Genomic DNA, 6,338 nt, shown 5'->3' on the forward strand with positions numbered 1-6,338 from the left:
TATTTGATTCGAGAAGGCAGGCATAATTACTTCTTCGCCATGAGGGCACTCCCTGACAAACTCTGGTGGCCAGTCTTTTTCAGCTAGAAGGATGTCATAGCCTTTGGAGAGGTTATCCCAAAATAGTCCCCTTATTTTCCTAGTCTTATCTCCCTCTATACGTAATGTTATCTCGTATATCTTGTGGGGCTTGCTAACTCTGGTGTCTGCAGTTTCCACTTGAAGGTATTCATTCGTGTCCACTGTCTCCAGATGATTCATAAGGACTTTGCGAGCTATGCTCACCTCTGCTGCGCTGTCTAGCATTGTCTGAGCCCATTCTCCGTTTTTCAGTTGTGTCCTCAGTATTCTCGGCATTTTTAACTACCTTGATACTGGCTACCTTCTTTTTTGGAAATTGTAATTTCTTTTTTAGCTGAGCAGGTTCCTTGTCTTTGGACTTGGCGTGCTCTTCTGATCGTCCTCTTCTTTCCGATTTCTGCGAGGAATTCTGAAAAGATTGAGAGGGACGTGTATCAATGTCTTGATATCTATCAGGTTTTTTAATATTATCCCTATTTCTAAGGTTATATCTATTCCCAGAGGGGTCACTCTGTGGTGACCTCTGTCTTTGGTTTGGAGATTTCTCTCTTCGCCTCGGAGACCTTCCTCTGGACTGGAATTTCTTTTCTTTAGGATTGGATTGTTTATTTCCATCCCAGTTCTTTTTTGGTGAATTGTTATTATTAAAAAATATTTTTTCTGGACTTGTAGTCAGTTGCGGTTTTACTGGTATTCCACCTAGACTATCTCTGCCTAGTTCTTCATAGGATTTTTCTATGATTCTGGCAATTTCAGCTGGTTGGTCTGCTATATCTGTCTCTTTTAACCTCTGGCGGATCGCCACGTTTGCTGCTTCACCTTTTATGTTGGCTAATAATATAGCCGAGACCTGCTTGAAGTCTTTTAGTAATTTCATACCAAGAGTTAAAGCAGGTTCTGGACCGTATTCATCTTGAATTTGTTTTAGCACATCTGGTATTACCGAAATGGATGGAACACCGTGCGTTTTTGTGTAGATGGAAGCAAAGACTGTACCCCAAGTGTCACAGTCCTCAATGTGTGGTGCGATTCCCATTGGGAGACATATAGTCAGAATCCTGTGTTTTTCCAGCGGGGTGGTGTCAGGAAACACCGCCTCTATTTGGGTGATTTTCTGTGCCAACCAGAATGGTATTTGTTCCCGTTTAGCTGGAACTTTACCCAGGCAGGATTGGATGTTCTGTGGTGTGATTTTATTTGTGTTCCCCTGGTGAGGGGTCAGCTGTGGAAGTTTAATCGCTGGCTGAATTGTTGAAGTCCGCATTACATACTGAACTAATTGTCTATGAATTTTTAGTAGTTGTTTTAGCTGTATTAACAGCTCTGCTGCAGGCATTCTTTCGATGTCTGGATGTGGTGTGTATCCGGCTAAGACCGGCCACAGTGCTCCTGGTCTTCCTAAAGGACCGAGCCTTGTAATGTGATTGTTATGTTTTAGGGCGCCATCAAATAAGAGCAAATGCTCTTGGAATTTGAGTGGTACTTCCACCTCCTCGAAAGGAGTGTACGTTTCAGGAGGTTCCTCTACTTTGTAATAGTGGAAGTACTTTGTTACAGCATTTGCTGCTGGAAAATGTATCCATGAATAGTATACCTCTGTCTGCCGATATTCGTGTGCCTCAATTACGAATATGACTGTGCCACCTCTAGGTGTCAGTCCATTTTCTATAAGTTTTAAGGTTATAGATCTCCTTTTGATGACCGGAATGAGTATTATATCCGCGTCTGCTGCTTGCATGGTAGCATCAGCATCTGCGAGTTCAGTTGCTAATCTAACTGCCTCTCTTTCATCATCACTCTCTGCCATTTTACCGACAGGAAGCTTATGTCTTTTGTTTGCAGATCAGGTTTCTTATGGAACAAAGATTAGATGCACAATATTTTGGAACTGTTTATCCTTCAACGTTGACTTGACCAAGAACCATACATAGGAGTTCCCTCCTGCGAGGTTATTGGAGGATATAACCTTTCACCCACTCCAGACGTCTTTGGAGTATTCGGGAAAAGGGGTCTGAGTGAGAAAGCACGACTGAGTTACTCTAAATGTCTTACGTTAGTTTTATCGCCCTTTCCAAACGCGTTGGGCGCCATGTAGTGTAGCTCCTATTTTCCCAATAGGCTCTGCGCATTGGAATAGTGCCTACAGCAGTAAAGGCCTAGGCCAGACGTTAACTAGGTCTACTACTGTCGATACTAGACTTAATTTTTGGGTTTGCCAGCTAAGCTCAGAGTTCGCTAGAAACTTTCTCGAATGTTCAAGGAAGGTTTAACTCCCCTGATTAGACAAGAAGGGATTTAGTTTCTGACAACCATAGAACATGACAACTTTGCTCTCCCCTAATCAAGAGTCAATCTCGAGAGTCGTGTGAGCACAAGGCAATTATTTTACTCAGTCAGTACGTGCATTCTTAGTCTCATCAGAATGTAGAGAAAAGGAAGAGACGGGCGTGTTCAATAAAAGATGTTATTTATTGATCAGTCTCTTTTCTCGTACAAGAGAAATGGATCGATATTATTGCAATACTTATAGTTAAGTAAAGTGCATACATTAGAAGCAATAGTATAAAATAATACTGTAAAAACATTGATATGGTTTCTGAGCCATATGATGTTTAAAATGATTAAAATATATTTACATACACATATACATTTGACTAAACGTACTCAACTGGTGTTTCTAAATACGCCTACCCCGTGTACCTGACCTAAGTCTAATGCGTGGGCGGGAATAGAAAGTTACAGTTTAGTTTAAGTTTGTTTTTGCCAAGTGAATAACTAAAGAATTCTCTAGGAGGGGTTATTCAGTTCTGTACCTGGAATTTAGGATGAATGAGGAATGGTATCTCTTTCTCTGCTCTCGATATTCCAGGCTGCCTGCGAGGGCTGCCCAGAAGCGCCGGTGCTGGGTCTCTCGGCTTGAGATAGCAGCGCGTCTCTCAGCGCGTCAGGAAGGCGGGGCTGCTGCCTGCGGGGTCTGCTTCTGCTCTCGGCTTCGGCAAGTATGGCTGCTCCGTCTTGTCACCACGCGTGTGTTTGCATAGGGCAAGGTCGGCAATATTTATACCTTAAAGGTGCCGAGATTGACGTAAGGATGGACATAGGTACGTCAATAAAGATGTCATACGACTTGCTCGTTAGCACATTCTTTACTAAAGTTCTCTGTGAAATCAAAACAATGGCCGCACGGATTATCCAGGTTGTCATAGGTTTGATTTGTTATGAGAACGTCGTATGCCTTATCAGGGGCTGGAGGAATGTCGCTTGTCTAATTAGATCTCAAGCGTTATGACCTAATCAGATAACACGTTCCTGTGCCGTAGTGTGACTGCGTCAGATAACGGTATCTGCATCATGGGGGATTTCTTGCCTCATGGGCTGACTGTTAGTTAACTAGCTAGTAAGTTTAACCAGAATAGGGTCAGGAATAGGGGGATCGAATCAGAACCTATAGAAATACACGACAACCCAACCAAGACTGTGATCTCGTAAGATCCCTGGGGGGTGACAGTCCTCCCTACCAGAGACGACAGAATTGAAATCTCCACCCATCACCAGGATGCCTTCCGGAAGCCCCAGAATTACTCTCCCCAAATCAGCGAAGGTCATAGTCTGCAGACCAGGAGGAACATAGACAGAAAGCAGTGAAACAGTCTTCACCTCCCATCTACCAGTGAGAGCGGCGTTGCGCCCCCTGTCGTCAAGGATTATGTCGTCGACCTCCAGGGGGAGGGACCCCTAACTAGGATACCTACCCCCCTAGAACCAGTAGTGAATCCAGAGTGTGCCACAAGACAATAACCTCGCCGATGCATGGCATGTATTTCCGATCAGATGTGTCTCTTGTAGTAACACTACATCAGGGGAGAGGCGTCTCAATAGCTGCATCACTACACCACGTTTTATCCTATCCCCCAACCCGTTAACATTCCAGCACAATATCTTCAGCCCCCTACCCCCCATCCCAGGAAATAAATGCAGAATCCACCCCACAGCGAGCACAGCACCCAGGTCCAGAAGTGAAACAATTCGTTGCCTTGAAACAAAGAGAAACACACACAACCCCCCGCACCCCCAAACAAATACCCAAAACACCCCCCCACCCTGCACCCCTGCGTTAGACTCAAAAGCCACCCCAACTTGCAGTGTGCCTGTCGCCCTAACATTAAACTAGTCTACAAAAAGAAACCCGGAGGAGGAAAGAGTCTCACCCCCCCCGCCACCTCTGGGTATCCCACCACAAATAGTGCAAGTGTAAAAGTCATCAAACCACAGCTTCCAGTTGTGCACTATATCTAAAAGTCCGAAGCCACTGCTCACTCCTGTGCCAACGGGCCACCCTTCGCTCCTTCGGAATGTTCAGAGCGATCACGCTGCATGGGCAACGTATCGAGCCAGTCACTCACGTTCTCAGGGCGGTCGAAGAAAAACGTCCGATCGTCGTATTCTACATGCAGTCGAGATGGAAAAAGCATTGCATGTTTCAGACCCATGTCTCTCAATCGTCGCTTTACCCCCTGAAACCCCATCCTTTGTTTCTGAACAAGCTGGGTGAAGTCTGGGTAGAAGCTCACCGTAGTGTTTTCGAACTTCGTAGGGCCGCCCACCCGCGATGCTTGCAGGATAGCGTCTCTATCTCTAAAGTTGAAAATTCTGGCGATGATGGGACGCGGAGGGGCGCCCAGCTTGGGTTTCCCGCCCGGCACTCTGTGTGCACGTTCCACTGCAAAAAAGTTGCTCAGGCCTTTGGGGGCAAGATGATTTAGGATGAGGTCTCGACGAGGAGATCCGCGGCTGGGTCTTCCGGTTTTTCAGGGACCCCAATAATACGTACGTTGTTGCGTCTGGCCCGACTTTCAAAATCCTTCAGCCGGCGAGAAAAGAGATCATTGGAGGATCGTAGATTTCGAACCTCCGTCTGTAAATCGGACACATCAGTCGTAAGGCTGGAGGTCTTCAAATCTAAGGATTTGACTTTTTCGTTAGTCTTTGATAAATCCGCCCTGATCAAGTTGACATCGATTGCCACAGTGTCAAGTTTGAGGGCCAGAGCCTCATATTGTTGGCCGATAGAGGTCTTCATACTAGCAATGGCGCCCATGACATCATGCAGGGTCAAGTCATCCACCGCCGCTGAGTCACCTCCCGCATCTCCCAGTGACCTGCACGTACCACCTGGGGACCCCTTGGGATGAGTGTAACGATCCATGATATTCGATTGAATAGAGCCCCCTCGGTGAACGGTCTTGGTCTTCCTTTTCTCGCTGTCGGGTTTGCCCGCCATATTGGGTGTTGCGCCCCGGAGGGGCCTTCGAGACCTGGTAAAAATGGCTCCTCTCGATTCCCCCACCGGGATCACCAAAAACAAGTTCCAGCCAGATGTCACATGACCAGAGACACTCGGTGGCAATCGCACAGTGGAGTTGCGGGGTCAGACTGCGTCCCGGGTTGCCAGAGCGGTCTCGAGACAGGAGAAGGCCGAGGAGCCAAAAACGAAACCGAAAGTTAACTCCAGGGTTGTGAGCAGGGCCCCGTGGGCCGTTGTTGTTCAATTACTACCTGGGCACCACATTGACTCGAGCCCCGGGCAATGCCATAGAGTAGGCCACAAAAGTTCGAAGTGCCGTAGTTGCGGTTCCCGGAGTCCAAATCGATTTCTGAAAGCAGCTATTATATCAGCTGGGTTGCGTCTTCAATAACCCGTCGTCATAATCAGGATAATGCTCAGGATAGATGCAGGAGGTGGCGAAGGTCTCGGGAGCCCTGTGCTCACGTGGCCATCTTGGTTGCGCGCGAAGCTCCTCCTCCCAGCAGACTAGTTTTAAACAGTGCACTAAGAACCAGAAGCTCAAGGGAAGGGGGGAAGTGGATAAAATAAAAAAAGAGAGACAACACCGTTCTTGCGTTTCCACTGTAGAAGTGCTGCTAAAATCTGCGGCCCTCTCTGACTTCTGTAGAAACTGGTGCCTAATGAAACAAAAACAAAGAACAAATAAGTGCAACCTATCCCTAAATGTGTTCCTGACTAACCCTTAATCTATTTAGAAATTCTCTTCTAAAAGTACCTCTTGGATCCTGGTCTTTAGCTTCAGGATTGGAATGTGTTACTGTTCTGGGATGTGCTTTCTATTACTGTAAAACTTCTATAAAATCAAACGAATATCATTATCAGAATTACCAACATCTAACATTCACCTTAATATAACTAAAGCCTAAATTCTTAATAGCAAACTCACTTTTCACACATTTCCAGACTTTTT

At 46.1% G+C, this 6,338-nt stretch overlaps 1 protein-coding gene across 1 annotated transcript in view; it reads right to left on the bottom strand.

Moving 5' to 3' along the window:
- The window catches only part of LOC144826567 (uncharacterized), a 225,221-nt gene that overhangs the window by 26,997 nt on the left and 191,886 nt on the right, over positions 1-6,338 (bottom strand). The gene's annotated exons all lie outside the window — the stretch shown is intronic.

The sequence above is a fragment of the Lissotriton helveticus genome, chromosome 3_2 (assembly GCF_964261635.1).
Source record: "Lissotriton helveticus chromosome 3_2, aLisHel1.1, whole genome shotgun sequence".
NCBI classification, from domain to species: domain Eukaryota; kingdom Metazoa; phylum Chordata; class Amphibia; order Caudata; family Salamandridae; genus Lissotriton; species Lissotriton helveticus.